This window comes from Dermacentor variabilis, chromosome 6 (genome assembly GCF_050947875.1).
Source record: "Dermacentor variabilis isolate Ectoservices chromosome 6, ASM5094787v1, whole genome shotgun sequence".
NCBI lineage: Eukaryota > Metazoa > Arthropoda > Arachnida > Ixodida > Ixodidae > Dermacentor > Dermacentor variabilis.
In genome coordinates, this window is record NC_134573.1 from 47,797,853 (window position 1) to 47,818,956 (window position 21,104).

The following is a 21,104-nucleotide window of genomic DNA, read 5'->3' on the forward strand; positions in this document are numbered from 1 at the left end:
GCATCTGTCCTATTCACAAGGGTGGTGCTGAAGGAGACATAAGCAACTATAGGCCAATCTCGGTCCTGCCTGTTCTATCGAAAGTATTTGAAGGGGCCATAAATATAAGACTAGAAAAATTCTTTGCGAAATATGGGGTAATAAGTGACATGCAGTTCGGATTTCAAAAAGGAAAATCTACCGAGGACGCACTTCTCAGTATCAAGCATGATATTATACATAACTTTGAGCACAGGCTTTACACGCTAGGACTGTTTGTAGATCTACGAAAAGCTTTTGACTCAGTGTGTCATGATGTGCTATTAATTAAACTAAAAAGATACGGTGTTCGCGGCGTCGTCCTTAAACTGATAGAGAGTTACTTAAGCAATAGGCTTCAATATGTAAGTGTCCACCAAGGAACGACTACAAAAATAGTAATTAAACAAGGTGTTCCTCAAGGCTCTATTCTTGGACCGCTATTATTCTTAGTCTATATTAATGATCTCTGTAGCATCTATAATTCCCCTAAACTAATAATGTACGCAGATGACACGAATATTTTCTTCACTGCACGTACCCTTACAGAGCTTCAGGAGATTGTTAATAAGTATATGGAGTCACTTTCTGACTGGTTACATGCCAACAGGTTACAGTTGAATACTAATAAAACCAAATATATTATATTCGCTCCGATTAACAAGCCAATGAAGAATGATATTCATATTACCTTTCGGGGCACTCCGTTAAAACAAGAGGTGAAGCAAAAATTTCTGGGAGTATGGTTCCAAGAAAATTTGTCTTGGAACACCCACATTGATAATCTTGCTTTGGAGCTCAGTAGATCGCTCGGCTGCTTGTATAGAATAAGCTCACTTATACCTTTGTGGCTTAAAGTTTCTCTTTATTATACTCTCTTTTATTCCAGACTTTCCTACTGTATTTTGGTTTGGGGTACAACCTCTAGTAGAAACTACCTCCGAATACTAAAGTTTCAGAAGCGTGTACTTCGCCTACTCGAAAGATATGCAGGACACCCACAAGACTTGCCAACAGGTCCACTGTTTGTAAAGTATTCTCTGCTAAGAGCTGATGAAATTTATTGCTTCAAGTTATTGCAGTATGTACAAAAACATAAACTACACGCATTTAGCAATCCCGCTGAAACACACACGCTCGCCCTTCGAAGGCAAGAGCGCCGAAAGCCTCGAACACGCACGAATTATGGAAAACAACATTTAAATTACCAAATTCCGGTGCTTCTAAATAAACTTCCAGATGATGTCGACCTCAACAAATCGATTAAGAAAAAAACATTCAAAACAATGGTTATCGAGAAAGAAATTCGCTACCAGTGACATCTCATTTAAAACCATATGCAGCGTTTGTCTGTAAAACAGTGCTCTTTTACTGTGTGTTGGATGTCGCCTTTTTTCTCTTTTTTCATATGTTCGCTACGATGATTGACATTTTGCATTTGCGTTCATATGTTTTTTTTTTCCCGTTCTGTCACATCTATGACAAGAAATCTGTTTTATATATTTGTGTGCAGTGATATGAACTAGATCCTCTATGACATAGAACTGTGTAGAGTGTAACTACAAATGTGTGTGCTGTTTTTCTCAAATCTCTTTTGTAATATTGTCGAAACTGTATGCGGAGGGAGGGCCTCGTCAGGCTAGTAGCCTTTAGCTCTCCCTTCGCTTTTTCCTTGTATTGGAAAGAAACCAATAAACAAACAAACAAACAAACAAACATTTCTAGACGTTTCAACTGTGGCGACATGGAGCTGACACCCGGAATGTTCCTTAGGATATGGTTTCGACATCAAATTGAGTTCGGTGTTATTTTGCAATGATTATTTGCTTCCTTAATAGGTCAGGTTTATCAAAGTTTATTCAACAAAGTTTCACGTCCCCTCCGCTGTGGTGTAGCGATGTGTTCATTGTTGAAAAATAACTACATGTCCCTAAAATATGTGCAGGCGTCTTTGACGATGAGCACTCTTGCAACTGTGTGCCATGGAAATCGTGCACGAACACACAAGCGTCAATATTCTGTCGACTGCAGCTTTTAAAAGAATTGATTTCGGCTGCCATGCAGCTGCAATAAATAATAATCTGCGATTTCATATATATTTATTACCAACTGTGTTTCCAGTAGAGGGAGAAGTGCAGCGAAATGCCTGAGATGGTTGAGACGCCTTAATAATTACTTCAAGGCGAACAATCAAAGAGATGGCTGCCTCCTTCTGATTCTTGGCTTTTGGTTCCTGCGAAATAAATGTGATATTTGGGGTATATTGTTGTGCATGCAACAAATAGGCTATGCATAAGTGCAAACCAGTGTGAAAGATGAATAACTGTTATTCTCTATCGGAGAAGATGCCCGTGCGCAAATGTGAGACGGATCTCTCTGGGAAACAAATAAAATCACTTCCTTGTGATACACTAAAATAAAGTTTGAGTTCGGACAAAGATCCCAATTAAGACAAGACACCTTCAAGAAACTATTACTGTTCCGAAAAAGACACATACGACAAACATTGTATTACCGGCTTAAGGCTTATGCATAAAAACAAGCGTATTTCCATAGGTTTCGCAAGTTTCATTTAGTCATCCTTTGAAATCCTCAGTAGCAACTGCGCAGTGTTTTTAAGTTGATCCTAAGAGGTACCTATTAATGTGAACAGCATCATTTGCCTATTTGATCCGTTTGGGGCTATCTATCTATCTGTCCTCTTGCGATGGCTCAGTGCCCCAAGTTTTCGACTTGCTTAGGCCACTGATAGGTATGAGCTCCCGGTCGTGAGGTCGTCATTGTCGTTCCATTATCGTCATTCAGCTTCGTGATCACAGTCGCTTCATGCTGTCATCGTGACGCGCTTTGCTGTGATCCTGTAGACCAAGTTGTCTAACAGCTTTAGTAACTATGTATAGGCTCATGGTTTTGATGCCATCCCGGTCATTGCGTGGTCGTCATTGCAGCTTTGTCACTAAACTCATGCCGTCATGCCGAGGTAGTCACGCTGTTGTCGTCATACAGTAATACATTCTTTGTCGCACCATCGTTAGGTCCAAGTGGTCTAAAGCTTGGGCCACTTGGTGCATGTTATTGGTCGTGATGCCTTCTTGGCCATTACAAGTAAACCTGTTTTCATCGCTATTTGTGAGTTTATAATATATGCTCAACCTGTAAACAAACCCGCCGCGGCTGCTCAGTGGCTATGGCGTTAGGCTGCTGAGCACGAGGTCGCGGGATCGAATCCCGGCCACGGCGGCCGCATTTCGATGGGGGCGAAATGCAAAAACACCCGTGTACCTAGATTTAGGTGCACGTCAAAGAACCCCAGGTGGTCGAAATTTCCGGAGTCCTCCTCTACGGCGTGCCTCATAATCAGAAAGTGGTTTTGGCACGTAAAACCCCATAATTTAAAAAAAAAACCTGTAAACATCCCAGTGGGATTGACAGTATCTGAAAATAAATACATAAATAACGTCGTCATTCCATCTTTGTTATCAGGCTGTTGTCATGCCATCGTCATCATATCGCCTTCGCACTTCAATCGATGTCAATGTTTCTTCTTCATTCTATTGTACTCATCCTGTCGTCATGCAGTCGTGATTATGCCGTCCTTGTCATGCCGTGATCGCGAGACAGTCACTATCATGCATCTGTGATCAGACCGTCGTCGTCACCAGGGTCATGCCATAATCATCATTCCAGATTTTTCATCCGGTTGCCGTCATAACGTCGTTGTCACGCCATAGTCGCCATACAATCGCCATCTCATTGTGCTCATACGTTTTGCTCATTGTGCGTGTCTTCATACAGCCGTTATCGTCGCCACACTGTTGTCGTTACACCAGCGAAAAATATAATTGTCGACATTGCATGTCGCCATAGCGTCGTCATTATACCGCCTTTGCCATTCCATTGATATCATTCGTCTCATGACTTTCCATCGTCACTGCGTTAGCATCATACCGCCATGCTCATGGGTGACCTTGGGAAGCGAGTGTCACAGCAAAGTGGGACGATGTTAATTTGGCACGCAGCCGAAGCAACGACAGTCTAAGGATTACCACTGCATGTGGAAAATAAACGTGACTTGGGAAATACTGTCTGTCGCCACATTCCTCTAACGCTATTCGCATTACCGTAAGCACTGAACGTGAGATTAGTTTTGCCACAATTCTTTTTAATATATTATTTCAATAATACAAAAATTCATGGGTCTCATATTATCCCCGAGACAACTTGACGGCTAAAGCCTAAATGGCGATGCGTTAGACGGACACATTGCGTACAATTAGCTTAGTTAATTCACTTACTCGTCGCCTTAATTCCCATAGTATCCTCTCACCAAAGGTCGTGGGTTCGAGTACTTTGGTCAACTCTATCTTAATTAGCTGTACCTTAACTAATTTCATCTTAACAGAAAAAATTACTGGTTTGACTCCCACCTATGGTCGCCGGTACGAGTGCCTTAATTAACTCTATCTTAACTACCTCTGCTTTAGTTTACTTTTCCTTATTTACCTCCAAAGGTCTAGGGTTCCACTGCTACCGAAGGCCGAGGGTTCGACTCCGACCAAAGGTTATGGGTTCGAGTGCTTTAACTCTGCTCTAATTATTGGTGTCTCAAATAACTTCGCCTTCGTTTACACCGATGGTCACGGTTTCGGCTCCCACAAATGGCCATGGTTCGACTCCCACAGAAGATCGATGTTTCGTAGCCTTAAATAACACAAAAGGTCGGATGTTCGACTCCCACCGAAGGTCGAGGTTTAGTAGCCTTAAATAACACGAAAGATCGTGGGTTCAACTCCCACCGAACGTGAAGAGCTCGCGGCCTTTCTGTACGTTTCCTGTCGTCGCCTTTTCGCTCAACGTCGACTGAATGATGAGAAATATAAGGCTTTCACCTTAATAAATACAGTCTGTGGTTGTACTTGCCACAATCACGACTTGATGATGAAGCGCGCTGTAGTGCTCAACTATGGATTAAGTTTGACAACCTTGGTTTTTTGAGTGTGCACTTAAGCCTAAATAAACGAGTGTTTTTGCACTTCGTCGACATCTAAATGCGGCTGGTGCAACGCAAATTTCCCCCTCAGCGGGGCAACGCCATAGCCGCTAGATTACGGCGGCAAGATTAAATTGGTACCGCTGGTCGTCCCAAGGCAACCTGCGTCGTTGAGGAGTCTGTTTGTTCTCCCGCATTCTTAATGTAGGTCGCATTATATCAAATTAGCGAACCAGATTTTATCTCTTGGCCGCACCAGCGTTTTCCTATGCGAAAGTGGTATCGCCTTCACACAATGTTTTCGCCTGAATTAAGCCGTGCCGCTGCGCACTCCCTCCTTCTATTCTCTCCAACACACAAATGCTGTGGGTTACTCCCCTTCAGAAATAATACAATTTGAGACGACTACTTGTTTCAACGATGACGCCAATCAGCCATGCTTCGGTTGCTTGCTTACCTTGCTTATCACAAACAACCATCTGATCTATAAGGTGTCCCTGCTAAACTTAACCACGCTGTAAAACGAAGCTACATATTGTCATGAGGTCAAAAAAACAGAATGATGGATCAGAATGTTAGAAACAATAACAGGCTCTGTATTTAAAGACCACAAGAGCCGACGCGCCAACTTCGTATTTTTTCAAAGCGAGCGTGGTCACTGCCCGTGTGCCTCAATTAATTTTCTTCTAATGCTAGCCTTTAGTCGGGCCATTAGCCTCTCTTCGTAGAATGCATTGTCCTGATGCTTTATGGTCACAGCAACAGGACCAGGACACGGTTGCGGCCTTAAGCTTAAAAAAATTCGACGTGGGTATTGTCTATAAATTCGGGAAACGGCATGCAGATGCCGATTGTCTGTCCCGCGCACTTGGTCCGGAGGAAGCCCTCCGGACCAAGTGCACAACTTCCGGTAGATGCCGTCGACAGCTTGAGCAATGCTGACTATCGGGAGCAACCTTACAGCTAACATCAGTGAGCCACCGAAGAACTTTGTATGGCCAGAAGTAGCGGCTTTAAGTTTTTCCGAAAGGCCGCGACGGCGAATGAGAATCCAAATCCAAACTCTCTCTCCTGTCTCGTAGGAGACTGGTCGGTAACGAAGATTATAGCGTCTCGAGTCATAATCCTGCTGCCTATGAATACGTATGCGAGAGAGTTGCCGCGCTTCTTCACCACGCTGAGTGAACTCTTCAGCATCCGTTTCGATGCCATCGCATTCATGTGGCAGCATCGCATCTAGCATAGTTGTGACTTCACGACCATGCAGTAGACGGAACGGTGTCATTCGTGTTGTCTCCTGCTGAGCCGTATTGCATTTCAAAGTTGCCATACGGCAAGATTTCATCCCAGTTCTTGTGTTCTACATCCACGTACATGGAGAGCGTATGCGTTAGCGTCTTATTCAGGCGTTCTGTCAGTCCATTCGTTTGCGGATGGTACGCCGTTGTTCGCTGGTGAGCTGTTCCACTAAGTCTTAATACTGTGTCCGATAGCTCGGCTATATATGCACTTCCCCTGTCAGTTAATACTACTGCTGGAGCGCCATGCCTCAGTATATATACCACATCCTCTATAAAAGATCGGGCTGCTTCCCTTGCCATGCTCCGCTCCACAGCCTTGGTTTAGGCGTAGCGAGTGAGGTAGCCTGTAGCTACGATAATTCATCTGTGACCGGCAGCAGAAGGTGGGAATGGGCCTATAAGGTCCCTTCCAACTTCAGTAAATGGAGTTGCGGCCACTTCAACAGGATAGAGGATGCCTGCTGGTTTGACTGCTGGCACTTTTTGCTGCTGGCATTCAAGGAATACCCGGACGCATTGTTGAACGGTCGCCGTGAGTCTTGGCCACTAGTATTTTTTTCGCACCATGCACAGCGTTTGTGTGTAGCCCAATGATGGTATGTTGCTTCATCATGACATGCCTGTGATATCTCACTCCTGAGAGGTGTTGGGATGACGAGTTAGAAGGTGTTTCCATTCGGAGAGAAGTTCGCCTTATACAGAAGGTCCTTACGCAAGCAAAATGATGGCAGCCCTCTTGCGAAAAGCCTTGGAACAAGGGAAGTGTGACCCTCCAAGAAACTAATAATGGGTTGTAATTCCGGGCCGTCGCGTTGCTGCTGTGCGATTGTAACTGTGTTGACCACTCCGACGAAAGCTGCATCGTCGTCATCCTCCGCATTGGGAGATTCGAATGGGGCGCGAGACAGACAACCGGCATCTGCATGCCGTTTCCCGGATTTATAGACAATACCCACGTCGATTTTTTGAAGCTTAAGGCTCCATCGCGCCAATCGTCCTTATGGATCTTTTAGTTCATCAGCCAACAAAGGTAGTGGTGGTCACTGAAAACAATAAAGGAGCGACCGTACGAATACGGGCGAAATTTCCATAATGGCCCACACCACTGCAAAGCACTCTTTTTCCGTAGTGGATTAATTCGCTTCCGTACGGGAAAGGGATCTGCTTGCATAAGCTATTACTCGTTCAGTGCCGTCTTGCCACTGCACGAGTACTGCTCCTAAGCCGACACTGCTGGCCTCGGTGTGAACCAGTGCCACGGTGTCTTCGTCAAAGTGTCCGAGGGCTGGGAACTTTTGGATGCGTTGCCACAGCTCGTTGAACGCTTGTGGCTGTTCTTCACCCTATACGAATGCGACGTCTTTCCTGGTGAGGCGTTTCAACGGTGACGCAATCCGTGAAAAGTTACGAAGGAAGCGTCGGTAATAGGCGCGCTGTCCTAAAAATTGTCTAATTGCATTTTTGTCTGACGGCGCTGGAAAATTTGCAACGGCAGCTATTTGTCGGGATCAGGGCGTACACCTTCATTGCTTACCACATGACCGAGGAAGAGAAGCTCTTCAAAGCCAAAGTGGTATTTTTTCCGGCTTCTGCGTGAGAAACCGGCAGATAGGATGGCTTGAAAAAGCGCGTGTAATCGCCTCAAGTGCTCGTCAAAAATTGCAGAATGTACAATCACATCGTAAAAATATACTGAACACAAGTGCCGATTGAGGCCTGAGAGTAGTGTGTCCATTCGCCGCTGAAATCTGTCAGTTTCTGTCAGTTTCCTCTACCTTTACCATTATGGCTTCCATAAAGGTTTATTTTGTGATAGCCAATTAGCACTCTTTATAAATGACATAAGCTCTAACCTTGATCAAAACATCCCAGTTGATGCCCTCTTTTTAGATTTCGAGAAGGCGTTTGACAAAGTTCCGCACCAACGACTTCTCCTAAAACTTTCTCGCTTGCACCTTAATGCCCTTGTTTTTGGCTGGATACGAAATTTTTTGACTAACAGACAACAGTTTGTGTATGCTAACAACCATCCTCCTCTAAAAGCCCTGTTCTCTCCGGTGCACCCCAAGGCACAGTTCTCGGGCCCCTCCTTTTCCTTATACATATTAATGATTTACCGGCTAATCTTTCTTCTAACATTCGCCTTTTTGCTGATGATTGTGTCATTTATCGCCCAATAATAGCTGATACCGACAACCACGCATTGCAAGATGATCTAGACAAAGTTACCATTTGGTGCAGCATGTGGCTAATGTCACTGAGCACTACAAAGACTTTACTAGCACATTTTCATCGACGGAATCTTCACCATACTCCTAAGTACGTTCTCTGCAACTCGGAAATATCATCTGTGGAGTCATGCAAGTACCTCAGCCTTACACTCTCAAATAACCTTTCTTGGTCCTTTCATATTACGAACATCAATAACGAAGCCAATCGCACGCTTGGTTACTTCCACCGCAACTTGCACTTCGTACCACCATCCTTAAAGATATTAACTTATCTAACTTTTATCAGACCTAAGCTAGAATACGCATGCGATGTTTGGGACCTGCACCAGACCACCCTTTCTAACACTCTAGAGGCAGTCCAGAATAGTGCAGCTTGTATTTATTCTCATTATTCTTACCACACTAGTGTCTCTCAGCTAAAATTAAAAGCAGGAATTTCCAATCTAGATATAAGGCGTCATGTTTTCAGACTGTGTCTTTATCACAAATTTTATCATTCTTCTCCTAGTACTTCAGCCATCATTCCAGCCCACCGTCAATCTTGCCAATTACGTCACAAAAAATCTGTGTACCCTCCGCCTGCCCGGACCACTGCGCACCTACAGTCTTTCTTTGGGAAGACTGCCCGGGATTGGAATTACCTTTCCGCCGACGCCGTGCACCACTCCAATCCACATCATTTCAAGCCTTCTATTGAGTCCACATTTCACTGAAGTGGTCACCCATCCCTCGTGTTGTTATTACCGCACACCGGGGTCTTTGACGTAATAATAAATAAATAAATAAATAAATAAATAAATAAATAAATAAATAAATAAAATGTTGCCGGCGCGGAGCACAAGCCGAAGGGAAGTACATTAAGTTCATAAAGGCCGTCAGGTGCGACGAGCTCAGTGTTTTCTCGGTCTCTCTCGTCAACTTCAATTTGCCAGTAGCTGCTCCTCAAATCCATCGACGAGAAATAACAGGCATGTCGCAGTCTATCGAGGGAATCGTCTATACGAGGTTGCGTGTAAACGTCTTCGTTTGTGATCTGATTGAGCTCATGGTAATCAACACACAAACCTAAGCTGCCATCCATTTTTGTTTTTCGCTAGCACCACTGGTGACGCCTAACGACTCCTCGACAGCCGAATAACGTCGTCTTCAAGCATTCTTTTTACTTGACTTTCTATGGCTTCGCGTTCCTGTAGGGCCACTCGATACGGGTTCAGCCATATGGGCCTGGCTGTATCATCAGTGATAATTCGATATTTGGTCAACGGCGTTTGACCAGCTCTCGACGCCGACGAGAAGCAGTCCTGACAGTGATATACAAGCTCCAAGAGGATTTGTTTCTGCGCAGGCAGCAAGCTTGGGCCAACATCGATGGATAGATCTGGAGGCAAGGAAGGCAGGCTGGTGGAACTACCTTGCACTACAGTAAAGCAGTCTGTGACCTGATTGAGCTCCTCGACGTACGCGAGTGTCATACCTCTTGTAAGATGACGGCGCTCATGGCTAAAGTTTGTTACGAGAACTTCTGGGCGTCCACAGTTAATGTTGCCTATGCCTCTTGCAATGGATATGCAATAGTAGCGCTTGAATTTGTTCGGCGACAGCGTCGGAGTTGCTAGGTATGTCGCATGTCACCTCAAGCGCGGTGGAATAATCACGTCGTCATCGGCGACGCATAAACTTCTACGTTGCTGCTCTGTACAGTGTACAACTGAACCTGGGTCCATGCTAAACGTGACCGATCTGTCCGGAATGTTTATAACGGCACCGTGTTGACGCAGAAAAATCCATTCCCGAGATCAGGTTTTCGCAGTACTCCGGCAAAACGACAAAAGTAGCAACGAAGCGTTAGGCACCGATATTAATTCTAGCAGTAACTTTGTCTGTGGGTGTCATCAACTGGCCTCCTGCGGTTCTTATGTGGGGACCTGTCTCCGAATTCATGACTCTCTTAAGGCATTCGGCGAGTTTTTCGCTTATTATAGAGAAATCCCGGCCAGTATCTACTAGCGCTGTCGCTGGGCGTCCGTCTATGTAAACGGCGACGTCGGCGCCAACAATTTTGATTGGAGTAGGCGACGTCGTATTGTCCGGTCGTACTGATAACGTTGAGGGTGTTGTAGCAACTCGACGGTCGGCAACCTTCCCCCCAGAGGCCGCTGCATTTAGTTTGCCCGACGAGGACTAGGGGTACCTGACCCGGACTACGTCGGCGACTGTGAAGGTGCTGTGAAATGCTCGGTGCAGGTCACGGAGAGTGGGGTCAATGATACGGTGGAGCGAATGGCTGTGCTGTCATGGATACGCTGGTGTTGCATCTGTTGCTCCAACGAGCGCGACAGAATGTGGTTGCAAAGGTCTGATATCCAGGGTCATGATACGGGCAAAAACGGGTAATATGACCGGCTTCCCCGCAATGGAAGCAAAGTGGACGTCGGTCGAAGGAGCGCCACAAGTCTATCTTGCGAACAAGCGGTAGACTGATGGGCGGCCTTTGCGACCAAGTTGGAGTAGTCGGCGCAGAGTAGTAGGACGGCGTTTCCACGGGCGCATTAAGATGCCGAGTCGGCGACGGCGGCCGGTGGTACGGAGGGGTTGACTCGTTGTAAGTACGGGGCACGGACGACGAGCCGTGCGTCGCTGGGGTTTGACGACGGACGGTCGACGCGCCGTTTATCGACCGCTGGTCTGGCAGCAATTCGGGCCAACAAAACGCTTGCCTGATTTCCTGCCGTACAACCTCTGCGACAGAAGCCACCACAGGTTCTCGCGAAGTCACCCCAATGTTGCGAATCTCCTCCCGAAAGACCTCGCGGATGAGCTCACGTAGGGAACACTCACTGCCGGCAGTCAGTGCAGAGGCGCTGATAGAGGCGCTGCTCGGTCGGTCGTGCTGGCGGCACCATTGTTGAAGTGCTCGCTTGATCGTAGTTGCCTCCTTGATGAAGTCCACAACAGCTGTCGGCGGTTGCGAAGAAGACCTGCGAACAGTTGCTCCTTCACGCCTTATATCAAATGCCTGATTTTCTTTGTTTCATGCATCGTGGGGCAACTGAAAGAGGTAGGTCATGCCCTCCGCAAACATGGCGACGCTCTCATTCGGTTTTTGTGTTCGCGATTTGATGAGTTGTTGAGCCTAATCGCGACAATCGTTGTTAAGGAAGGTATCCAAACTCATCCCAGGCAGACAGTGTGCCCTCTCGGTTCCCGTACCGCGTATGAGCGCTGTCCCGCAGGACGAAGTACACGTGCGACAGTTTCTGTTCTCAAGTCCAACGATTCACCTTGGTGACTCTCTCCTATTGTTCGAGCAATTCCTCGACGTCCTCAAAAACGTCACAGTGGAAGGTCTCGGGAATCCGAAGGCGCTCAACAGTTACCTGTGAAGCGCCTGCCGATGCCATTTCTTCAGACGGAGGACTCCTTGGCTGGGCAAGTTCCAAGCGAACTACCTCGCTGTCACCGACTGTAGCGGTGGACAGGAGTATCCGCGTCCGGAACTCCTTGTGGATTCGTACTCGCAGTGCTGTTCCGCAGATCAGTACCGAGAACCAGGTGTTGAAGTCCAGCACCTCCACCAGTGTCGCGAGGTCAAACAAACGGGACGCAGGACCAGAATGTTAGAAACAAAAACCAGCTCTGTATTCACAGACCACAAGAGCCGGCGCGCCAACTTCTTCTTCTTGCAAAGGTAGCGTGATCGTTGCTCGTGTCCCTCAATTCATTTTCTTCTATTGCTAGCCTTTAGTCGTGACATTATATAACAAGCGGTTTGCAAGATACGACTTCAGGACGCTGGAACGCTTAAGTCAGAACACTGACCACCGAATACCGTAGGTTTTATCATTGAACTTTGAACCGTTTGTCTTAAGTAATTTATCTTGTTGAACGCCTTGGCGAACCTTAGCTGGCACACAGGCTGCATAAAACACCGAATCTCACTGCCCTTGAAGGCTCTATGCAAAGCTTGGCGGCGTGCATATGTTCCTTTCAAAGGAGAGGAAGGTCGGACTCGCATCTAGAAAGTTTTTCGCGTAATAGAGAATTAATATATGGAAGTGATATAACCATGCAGTGGGCTTTACAGTCGTGGCCGTCTATCAAGCATCGGACCCTCTAGAATATTTGTGGAAGGAGATGCCAATTATTTGCCCATTCGTTCAAAACGCTAACAAGGTGACGGCATGTTGAAGCGGTGGGGCAATGTCGGTGCCATGAAGGCCTCATGCTAGTGGTTCATTTGGTCATCGCTTGTTTTCAATGTGTAACGGAGCTCCATTTTGAAGTACGAAGAATGCTGTCGTCTGTTCCGCGTACTTGTTCTACCCAGGTTACCAAACAGCTGATCGCTGTGCATTACTCGTAAGAAGTTACAGATATATATATATATATATGACAGTTTACGAAAGTGCAGTCCAGTGGTCAAATAATTGCTTTGATAAAACTTGCCATGGGAATTAGTATAGCAACCAGTGCTTCGGAAACGACACATATAAATGTGACTCGAACAAATAAACCTGCTTGGCCGAGAGAAACTTCCGCGCAGCAAGCTTTTTGCTGAGTGCATCGAGCTCGTTCACGTTTTCTAACTCGCAGAGCTAACCCGGTGTCTCTAACTCATGGGTCTCCAAACTATTGCCCGCGCGCCGGATATGGCCCGCAGATGCTTTTTAGACTGTGCACGGGCAGCAGTAGTCCATCCGGTGACGGCGGGCCCACATACTGGCCGTTTTTTTTCACAATGTCTCCAATGTGCATCCAACTGAGAACGTGGCATGCCCGCCGAGGCCTCAGATATTGCGCTTTTTCCTGGGAGCCCGTTTTACTGAAGGTACGAGACCACGCCCCGATGCTGGGTTGTCGAAACCAGTGTCAAAGGTTGAGCCCTGTGCTATTATGCTATCATCACACGAGGAGTGCATGACACTCCGATTGGTCGGTCCCGGCCACAACGTCAGAAGGCGTGCCGAAGCTTTCCGGGCTTGTCGGTGTTCTGCGCCCTGACACCTTTAACCAGCCTGACGCCCGCGAAACTAGAGCATGTAACCAGTTCTGTAGGTATAAATCTGCCTTCTTCAGTCCACAAGACGCTGAGAGCTTCAGTCCACAGCATGCATCGCACGGTAACAGGGAAGGACATGAGTAAAATATTACAAATGACTGTGTCCGTGCGCATCTTGTAGTGGGGCCTAATTAAATATGCCACTATTTATGGTGACAAGCAAAAATGTCGCGCCTTTGTCGTACGGTCACAGTGCTAACAATTCTAGGAGCTATGCCCATGTAACCATCACACGAGGACCAGAGCACACAACGTTAATAAGGTCGTAGTGGTTGCGAAGACCAATTGATGATTTTTATGTAGTGGCTATGGACAGTTGCCTTTCATGCAGTATGTCAGTAAATGTGCGAATTTTGTTTACACCTACCCGTGGCGTAGTTGCGCTCTAGTTTATTCAAACAACACAACATGGCGTTAGCATGATTAGCCACAACATGATGCTAATCATAAGCTCATTGCGCTGCCACAGTACGATGGCTCTGGTGGGAGTTCGCACTCTGTGGGCGACGGTGCATAGAAATCAAGCATGTGAGTAATGATATCAGGAAAACCTTTACCTTGGACCAGCATGCTGTATTTTCTGTTGTCGCATTGGAAGGGTCGGCCGGTCGCGTCTCCTGTGTGTAAATGACGTTTGTGCAGGAAGAAAGAAATGAGGGCACATGATTAAAATATTCTGTAGCTCTCACAATTATTGCGATGGTTATTCTTGCGATGGTTATTATTGCGAAGAGAGTGATAACCTAAATATGTTTGGGTGATGGTTCCTACATATATTCCTGATAAGTTGACGAAAACCACTCTTTTACGCGCAGCACACGAAGGAGTTAGGTGACCAGGCATGTTTTGTCTCACAGTAGGTAACAAAAACAACAACAAAAAGATATTGCTATGGAACATGCAGTCCAAAATCCCAACATTGGTAAAATAATTTAAGTAGACATCCACCCTTCTAGACGTCATGACTGTAATGCAAAACCTGGCAAGGAAGAAGAAACATATCGAAAGAGCAGACTGGTGAGCTAGTTGGTATAGCTGCACCACTTGGGGTGTAGCGAAAATGGCCACGCAAGACTACAGAGGAGCCGAAGACAAAGCGCCCCTAGCAACTGAATGTTTTTTGCACGTGGAAACTACACATATGTCATAGTACAACAAGAAGATAGAGGGAAACACAACCCGTGGTCACTACAGTATGTGAAATGAGCACGTGCAATAAACAATCAGTTATTATCACTGTGACTTCGCCTCCTTTGTCACCCTGCGTGCCAATTTGTGCTATACATCGTTAATAAATATATAATGAACACACCCGCAGACTACCTTTTATATGTTACTAAAGAAGTCGGCACTTTCACCGAAAGGGCGATGTGTAGATAGCGATAGCAAGGCTTAGCGTTGGTGCTTGAAACGATAGGAGAGTGTTTTCGCTATAGTTGCGTGTGATATTGGCGCGACACTGGCACCTGCTGGGCAGAAGCAACAGCGGCCTGGCACTTGCTAGTTTCTATCAGTGCTGATGTGAGGATTGCTGTCAGGTGGCGTTGCAAGCGGCGTGCCTCGATCGTGCACGTGTTCAAAACGAGGAAAAATTATCGACATTAGTCGGCGCCCAGTGAAATATTTCATAGCGATATCTTCACGTTTACTCTACAGACTACAGCATACACTGCAGCTTCTCAGCGGGAATAGCAGTGGGCTTATAGCTTGCGTGCGTGCGATGATCGTGCCAGCAGCGGCGGGCAAAACTCCGCCCACAGCTCCTCCACCAGAGTGATTGAGGGCGTTGAAGGTGTGTCCACCTCGCCATCTCTGGAGACCTTCTAGCTCTGCGCGTGCGAGCCGCGCAAACACCGTTAGCGGGACAAGACAATCGCCGCGCAGACGGCGTACTTGAGTTCACATCAAGCATACGTGTAATTGCTATTGTTTTCATTCATAAAATATAGGTTTTAAAGCCAGAACACTCAGAATCAAGGCAACGGAATTAGTGTATAATTAATGTCATCGATATTGCGATTAGCATTGAAGCCATGCAACGAAAGACCGTAATTCTGCTGAAGAGACCCTTCATGCACAAGGCGTATGCTGCAGCTGAGCTACTTTCTCACGAATCCATTTGAACACACGGCGTTAGCTAGGGGCGTCGACGCGAAGTCCACGCGTGGTAAGTCTGGGATTGTACAGGGTGTCCCTGCTAAGTTTGGCCAAAGTTTAAAACTATGCGAATGCCACCTAGCTGGACAGAACCAAAGTAACGTTGTTTGCCGTCACTTGGAGACACTCAGATTATTTTTTTTCATTCTACCTAATTACAGAATTCATCCTAATTATTTATTCATTTTCTCAAATAATTTAATTATATGAAAGTGTCAATGAGAAAATTGTAGAGCAACATCAAAAACTCCCGATACAGCTTTCTGTCGCTCAATACGTGCTACATAAAAGTGCTGTTCCGAGCGTGAAAGCAGCCCGCAAATACATGGAACGTGCGCCCACCGGCCAGTCGTGCGGTAATTTTGCACGCATCAGCGGGCTTCTTTTATGTAGCACGTATTCTGCAACAGAAAGCTGTATCGGGTGTTTTCACGTCGCTTTTCAATTTGCTAATTGACGTTTTTTTCTAATTACCTAATTATATTGTCTATTTCATCTAATTATTTAAGAAGTTGATAAATAAATTAAATCTAATTATCTGATTAGGCAGAATGAAAAAATCATTTCAGTAAGCTACTTGAACGAATAGCCAACAAACATAGTGGAATGAAAGAAGGCAATATGGTTACACTAGTCCAAGCGTTCGTAATTATCAGAAATGTATACGTGGAATCATACCTACGATGGTGCTTGTCGGAAAGATACAAATTGCCTTATGGGTTGCCCCTATTCAGGGGTCCTTAAGTTAATAAAGTGAAATAAATGAATGAAACATCGATTATACAAGGATTACTTGAAATTGGAGACAGCAAATATCCTAGATGCACGCCTGCTCAGGAAGACAAACATGCTGCTGCTTACTTTTAACACGCATAGCTCCCGAACCGGCTCGTATTCTACTGCGAGATCACAAGGGTGTACGAGTACAGCTTGAGTAAAGTAACCTGATACAATTGCCACAGAGCATGGCACATCACCCAGTACTGCCCTTCAGACGAAACTCGTAAGCTGTACGAACAAAAACATCATGAAGATAAGGAATACAACAAAGAGCTGTTCTCTTACGCCTGACAGACACAGGGTCATGCATTGCTACATTCAACTTGCCGTAGCCTTCTACTGGAAGACTCAAAGTCAAGCAAAACATAGAATAAGCTCAGAGCACAATGTCCTAGCCTGAAGCAATGCGTCCGCGAACACCCAAAAATTGACGCTGTCCGCTGACTATGAAAAAGAAATAAATGGGATAAAAAAGGAAAGTCTACAGGTGAGAGTGCTGCTACATGAAATACTCGCACAACTGTCACCGTCGCACCCAGATGTGCAAATAGCAAAAACATCGCGGAATAGTGAATCAAGGACGCCGGTGGATGGAGCAAAACGTGTAATCTCACGCAATCGGGACTGGTGATCAGTGAATCGTCATATCAAGGTAACTTCTAGAAAGCCGAAATATGCCGTAACTGCAAAGCTCCAGCAGAGCCAGGCACTCTCAACGTCTAAAACCACTCGCAGGTCAAGACGATGTACGTGCACACGCTGAGCATTGTGACGCAGAACAGAAACACCGAGATCAATCGCCTTGAAAGAATCTAAGGGAGGAATTTCAGGCACTAACAATGTAGTGCAAACCCAGATGAAAGCAATATATTCGCGCAAATTCACAGAAAATATGCAGAAACAACCCACCAACCCAAACGGCTGTAAGCCGGCACATGAAAGACGACCGCAAGACAGGTATGCATGCAAGGCAAGTGTCAAATACTAACACAGAATGAACCTAAACTAAAACAGTAAATTAAATAAAATAAGTCGCTGTTTCGCTTGCGAAGGGAAGCAACGATTGTGACAGCAAATTAGTGCACACCTATACGAAGTAAGGATAGTAGATTTATCAGCCGTATAAACTTGGAAAAATTCGTTTATTCATTGAATTAACAAGCATAAGATGTCAGCATGCACGAGCATACATGAATACATCACACCCGACGAGCGCGGACACTCTCTGTCGAAAGGCTGGTGCGAGCAACGCGGCAGCAGCAACGAGCGAAGTGACCTTCGTACTATCTATCGCTTCAACGCAAAAGCGGCGAGCACACAGCTCGCACAAAGGTATGAGCCGTCTGCATATCACTTTCAAAATATGGCGCGCGCGACCGACCGCAGCCGTCGCCTCCCCCCCCTCCCCCGCGCTGCCTCCAAGCTTGCCTCCATATATGGCGCGCGAGATTGATCTGCGATCATCAGGTCCCCTTACGGCCGGTCGCGAAATGCGCAGTTGCTGCCGCAGCACTACCACCGCCCCGCCCTCGTCTATCCCTTCCCATCCCCACGACCTTTCGCGCGACGAATCACGGCGCGTTGGCTTTCCGCTTCCTTCCTTCGCGCGCGCGAGATTAAGCCGCGATTGTCGGCTTCCATCACGTGCTCTCACTCGCAAACACAGCATACGACGCGCGGCGACGGTGTGATCGCTCTTGGACCTTATGCGGAACATAAGGCGAGCCGCGCAAGTTGAAATATCGGCCTGACGTGCTGCTGCGACGAGATGTTCTCACTTCTTGCGCTCAACGTCATGAAACAGTGTATAGGTAGCCGTTTTAGAATCTTCCTCTTGGGTTCTAATCCTTTGACTTATACCTTTCTACTGCCTATCTCATGGTGATGTAAGATTTGGTACACATCTGCCTCACAGGGAGGATGCACGTGAAAAGAACCACTCTTAACTCATCTTGGGCTCGAAGGGACGGAGACATAAAATGGCGGCCTGGAGAGAGAGCGGGCCTGCCTGGTGTCAAAAAGTAAATTAATTACTTACATGGCATGTTTTGGCGGTGTCACAACGGTTGGCCTTGTTCTCGTTGGGTCTACGCCATGTTTCACAAGTTTGGCACGAAGCATAGTTTCAAGAGCAGATGACCGACCTGCACTTTGCATAGTGGACAAAATGAACAAACATGCAGCCAACACGACAAAAATATGGAAGCAGGGAGCCTGCGTCATCGTAAAATGGCATAGGCGGCCTACGTCTGATGGGCCCTCTGTTATACGCCGCCTCTTATATATATATATATATATATATATATATATATATATATATATATATATATATATATATATATATATATATATATATACCCATACAAACGAATAGTGTTAAGAAACAAATGTTCTTGTTTTTTTTTTCATAGTATTGTTTGTAATGCGAAATTTTCTTCGCACATTTCTATGCAGCGCGAGTGAGTGTGAATGAATGATCTTTTAGGTCAAGAAGGGTAGAAAACTTGCTTATTTGTTCCATTCTACAATATGGGCTTGAAGAAACGAAGAAACTGCTAAAGAAGGCTTGCATTTCTGAAGCATTAGATATTCGCACGCAGTGATTTACGCTGACAGAACAGCCTCAGGTTTTATTAGGGGCCCAGTATATGCGCTACTAATAACCAACAAATTTGCATGTACAACAATGTTTTGCATCCCTCCAACGCGGCATGCAAAACATTCGATCGAATATTCTGTTAAGAAAAAAAAACTGTAATCGAGTCATGCAGAGTCTGTGTTACCAAAAAATATTGCACCTTCAATTGCTGCAGTGGGTCTGCATTGTCTCTTGACATAGTGTCACTGGTTCTCAAGCATTACTAAAGAAAAATTCTAATAGGATTCCCTACGTAAAAAATGGCTCATTGCAGCTGCAGCGGGAAAGTTTTGTGGTGAAGAGTTGCATCTAAAATATTCCCAAGCAGACAAAGGATGGTGAGATGAAATGCCTGAAAAACGGCGTGTTTTCTGAGCAGGTACTACATCTTCGTTCTAGCTCACAATAGTTACTGCACCCTAACCACAGTGAAGTCTATGCAAAGCTAGCTTGTCCCTACATACACGTAGTAAAGAGTCCTACAAGTTATATCTAAGAGTGTCGCCCCCCCCCAAAAAAAAAATTTCTGTTTTCTGTTCTATATAGATTTCACCTCCATGACCGCGTCCACGACAGCACTGTGAAAATGGATTTCATTTTGCGTCCATGCGCCGTGGCACAGACACGTTACTCGGAAGAATTAACTCTGATCAATGCGCTTGTCCTCCTCCTCAATGCCACTGAAGAAGTGTATTGCCTTCACGCTTCACGCTCACAATTCACGGTGACCAACACCAATGCCGTTATCTGGTCGCTTCTTCGCGGTGGCCGAGCCAGGCATTGAGCCGAAGGGATTCCTCCGAGTAACGCCTTGGACTACTAGTGTCGCGATGCGCGGACGCGTAATCATGCAGCTCTGTTCATATTTCGCGTTTTTTTTTATAATGCGGAAAAAATAATTACTCGAGACATAACACGCTGAAAAGAACTGAATCGTGTGTTCTAAAACACACATTACTTTTCTATCAAAATTTGTGCCCCCAATTCAGTAAGTAAAAACATGGATAATGAATCTCATCTAATTACCGATAGTTCTATAATGAAAAAAAAATATCCTGCTTCGGTACGTCACTGCCGACAGAATACCATCGGTTTCGTCTTCGCGTATTCTATATCTTATATTTAAAAGCTCCGCTAACATTAGCTCGGACCGTGTGCAAATAGGATGAATATTAGGCATTATATACTCATGGCAACCTGAAAATGAAATGGACGATATTAAAAAAATGGCAATGGCATCATGCATTGAAGTAATCCTATGTGTTTATTTTGTGACCAAAAATTATATTCTAATTTGTTTTTCGAGTGAATGATGAGACGGTATGCAGAACAAGAAATACCCTTGTCCATCTTCGCTGCCGCCTTGTAGTGAGAAGTTGTTTTAATAAAGAAGTCTTCAAATTCTTCCATGTAATCGTAGAAAAACTCTGCAACGTCTTGCATACCTGCAAATAAATCTGCCTTGCTCTAATTTTTCATTAGGTTCGGTTGGTGCGCGGGCAGTCCAAATTATTGTTAAGAGAAGTGAAGAGCATTGATCGGTATTCCTCAATAAGAGGCAGAAATAAATCGCGAACTATGTGATTTTGTTCTGTTTCTTTATTGGAGAAAAACAATTGTTGTGGGAAATACAAATTATTGCGCAAATGTTAAAGTAAATTGCTCATGACACTAACTTGCTGACGACAATGTGCGCATTTGAAGAAACTAAGAAGGCATTATGAAAGATACAGTTAGCGGCCTTTTCCACACATGTCAAAAGGCATGCCATAATGGTGGCGTGATACAGAAATTGAACAAAATTACTTCGGACTTGAGGCGAGAGATAAATATTGGGAATTTCAACTTTAAGCAGGTAGGCAGTAAAGACTCTTCTAAGCTGAATCTCTTAACTGTGTCGCTTAAGTAGATGTCGACAAGCCCTTAAAAG

At 45.4% G+C, this 21,104-nt stretch overlaps 1 long non-coding RNA gene across 1 annotated transcript; it reads right to left on the reverse strand.

Moving 5' to 3' along the window:
* Positions 1-2,105: 2,105 nt before the first annotated feature.
* LOC142584153 (uncharacterized) lies at positions 2,106-18,779 on the reverse strand. The gene is made up of 3 exons (XR_012828713.1): positions 18,575-18,779; positions 14,157-14,216; positions 2,106-2,251 (listed from the first exon to the last, which is right to left on the reverse strand). It is a non-coding gene; the product is annotated as an uncharacterized LOC142584153 (long non-coding RNA).
* Positions 18,780-21,104: the final 2,325 nt, after the last annotated feature.